Raw genomic sequence first — 3,320 nt, 5'->3', positions numbered from 1 at the left:
AAACGGAGCACTTATCAGACCTAGAATCATCTAACCACATCCTAACTACCTAATCGCAGTTATTTCTATCTAGGCTATTGATGAGCGAATAATTTATACACTTTTTGGCATTATTTTTAGGTAGTTTCTAGTATGTTTTAGTGTCCTTTTAGTATATTTTTATTAGTTTTTATGCAAAATTCACATTTCTGGACTTTACTATGAGTTTGTGTGTTTTTTTGTGATTTCAGGTATTTTATAGCTAAAATTGAGGGACCTGAGCAAAAATCTGATTCAGAGGCTGAGAAAGGACTACAGATGCTGCTAGATTCTGACCTCTCTGCACTCGAAGTGAATTTCTGGAGCTATAAAAGCCCAACTGGAGCACTCTTAATTACGCTGAAAATTAGACATCTTGGGCTTTCCAACAAAGCATAATAGTCCATACTTTGCCCGAGATTTGATGGCCCAAACTGGCGTCCAAACGCCTACCAGAGACCCTTTTCTGGCGCAAAATGCTGGAACTGGCACCAAAGCTGGAGTTAAATGCCCAAACTGGCATCCAAGCAGGTGTTTAACTCCAAGGATAGCCTATGCACGTGAAAGCTTCAAAGCTCAGCCCAAGCACACACCAAGTGGGCCCCAGAAGTAGATTTCTACACTATTTACTCATTTTCTATAAACCAAGTTCACTAGTTTAGTATAAATAGCACTTTTTACTATTGTATTGATATCTTTGTACCACTTTTTGATCCTTTGATCAGGTCTTCTTCCACTGTTTTCGAAGCCATTTGGGAGGCTAGCCATTCGACCATGCCTAGACCTTTTGTTCATATGTATTTTCAACGGTGGAGTTTCTACGCCTCATAGATTAAGGTGAGGAGCTCTGTTGTTCCTCATAAATTAATGCAAGTACTATTATTTTTCTTTCAATTCACGCCTACTTCTTCTCCAAGATATACTCTCGTACTTAATTCAGTTAAGTTAGACTGAAGGGGTGATCCGTGACAATCACCCACTATCTTCAGTACTCGCTTAGCCAAGATCCGCGTGCCTGACAACCACAAGTGGTCTACATGATGTTCAATGTAGCCATTGGATACCAGCTGAAGTATATTCTGTTGGGTCTCTGATCCATGCGTTTGACTAGCATCTCCTAACAACAGAGCATTCAAATCAATGAGATTAGAACCTTCGTGGTATAGGCTAGAAACAATTGGCAGCATTCCTGAGATCTGGAAAGTCTAAACCTTGTCTGTGGTATTCTAAGTAGGATCTGAGAGGGGATGATTATGACGAGCTTTAAACTCATGACTGTTGGGCGTAGTGACAGTGCGCAAAAGGATCAATGGATCTTATTCCGACACAAGTGAGAACCGACAGAAGATAAGCCCTGCGGTGAGAACCGTAGCCGGACCATTTTCACTGAGAGAACGGATGGTAGCCATTGACAACGGTGATCTACCAACTTACAGCTTGCCATGGAAGGGAGCATGCATGATTGGATGAAGACAATAGGAAAGCAGAGGTTCTGAAGCAACAAAGCATCTCCAAACGCTTATATGAAATTCCCACCAATGAATTACATAAGTATCTCTATCTTATTTTATGTTTTATCTATCTTTTAATTATCAACACCTCATAACCATTTGAATCCGCCTGACTGAGATTTACAAGATGACCATAGCTTGCTTCAAGCCGACAATCTCTGTGGGATCGACCCTTACTCACGTAAGGTATTACTTGGACGACCCAGTGCACTTGCTGGTTAGTTGTGCGGAGTTATGAAAAGTGTGATCACAATTTCGTGCACCAAGTTTTTGGCGCCGTTGCCGAGGATTGTTCGAGTTTGGACAACTGACGGTTCATCTTGTTGGTTAGATTAGGTAATTTTCTTCTTGTTTCAACATATATTTTCTTTTCAAAAATTTTTTTTCTGTTTTTTGTTTTTCAAAAATAATTTCAAAAAAGATCCAAAAAATTTAATAAAATCATAATTTTTTTTGTGTTTCTTGTTTGAGTCTAGTGTCAAATCCTAAGTTTGGTGTCAATTGCATGTTTTTAATTTTCCTAAGTTTTAGAAAAAATGTGCATTGTGTACTTCTGTGATCTTCAAGTTGTTCTTGATGACTTCCTTTGTTCAATCTCATGATTTTCTTGTTTTGTGTTTTATGTTGTTTTTCATATGGATTTTCAAAATCACAGTGTTTGAACATTCAAAATTTCTAAGTTTGGGGAAAAAAGTCTTGCATGCCTTTCTTTTCTTAAAAATTTTCAAAAATATGTCCTTGATGTTCATCATGATCTTCAAAGTGTTCTTGGTGTTCATCTTGACATTCAAAGTGTCCTTGCATGCATTACTTGTTTTGATGTTGCATTTTTATGTTTTATTTCATTTTGTTGTTTTTCTATCTCTTCATTAAAAATTCAATATATATATATCTTTTCAAGTGAATAATACAGAGAAATGAAGGTTCAGAACATAAAGCAGAAGAATCACAGAGAAAAAGAGCTCACTGGCGTTGAAACGCCAGTAAAGAGGAAATTTGGGCGTTAAACGCCAGAATGTGTATCATTCTGGGCATTTAACGCCAGTAATGGTATCATTCTGGGCGTTAAACTCCAGAATGAGCAGCGTTCTGGGCGTTTAACGCCAGAACAGGCAGCATTCTGGGCATTTAGAAAAATGCCCAGTAAAGAAAGATTTTTGGCAAGACCAATGGGATTGATCCCGAGGTCTATAGAGTTATGCTTTTCCCCTTTGCTGTAAGAGACAGAGCTAGAATATGGTTGGACGTACAACCTAGAGAAAGCCTGAACTCTTGGGACAAGTTGGTCAATGCTTTCTTGACCAAATTCTTTTTACCTCAGAATGTGAGCAAGCTTAGAGTGGAAGTTAAAACCTTCAAACAGAAGGAAGGCGAATCCATCTATGAAGCTTGGGAAAGATACAAGAAATTAACCAAAAGGTGTCCTTCTGACATGCTTCCAGAATGGAGCATCATATGCATATTCTATGATGGTCTGTCTGAATTGTCTAAGATGTCATTGGACCATTCTGCTGGTGGATCTCTGAAAACCCCTGTAGAAGCCCAGGAACTCATTGAGATGGTTACAAATAACCAGTTCATGTACACTTCTGAAAGAAATCATGTGAGTAATGGGATGACTCAGAAGAAAGGAGTTCTTGAGATTGATACTCTGAATGCCATATTGGCTCAGAACGAGATATTAACTCAGCAAGTCAATATGATTTCTCAGAATCTGACTGGATTGCAAGCTACATCCAGCAGTGCTAAAGAAGCCTCATCTGAAAGAGAAGCTTATGACCCTGAGAATCC

At 38.6% G+C, this 3,320-nt stretch overlaps 1 non-coding gene across 1 annotated transcript; it reads right to left on the bottom strand.

Annotated features, from left to right (window-relative positions):
- Positions 1 to 2,859: 2,859 nt before the first annotated feature.
- LOC112699655 (small nucleolar RNA R71) lies at positions 2,860 to 2,967 on the bottom strand. The gene has a single exon (XR_003152600.1). It is a non-coding gene; the product is annotated as a small nucleolar RNA R71 (small nucleolar RNA).
- Positions 2,968 to 3,320: the final 353 nt, after the last annotated feature.

This window comes from Arachis hypogaea, chromosome 6 (genome assembly GCF_003086295.3).
Source record: "Arachis hypogaea cultivar Tifrunner chromosome 6, arahy.Tifrunner.gnm2.J5K5, whole genome shotgun sequence".
In the NCBI taxonomy this organism is placed as follows: domain Eukaryota; kingdom Viridiplantae; phylum Streptophyta; class Magnoliopsida; order Fabales; family Fabaceae; genus Arachis; species Arachis hypogaea.
This window is presented reverse-complemented; position numbering and strand designations above follow the sequence as displayed.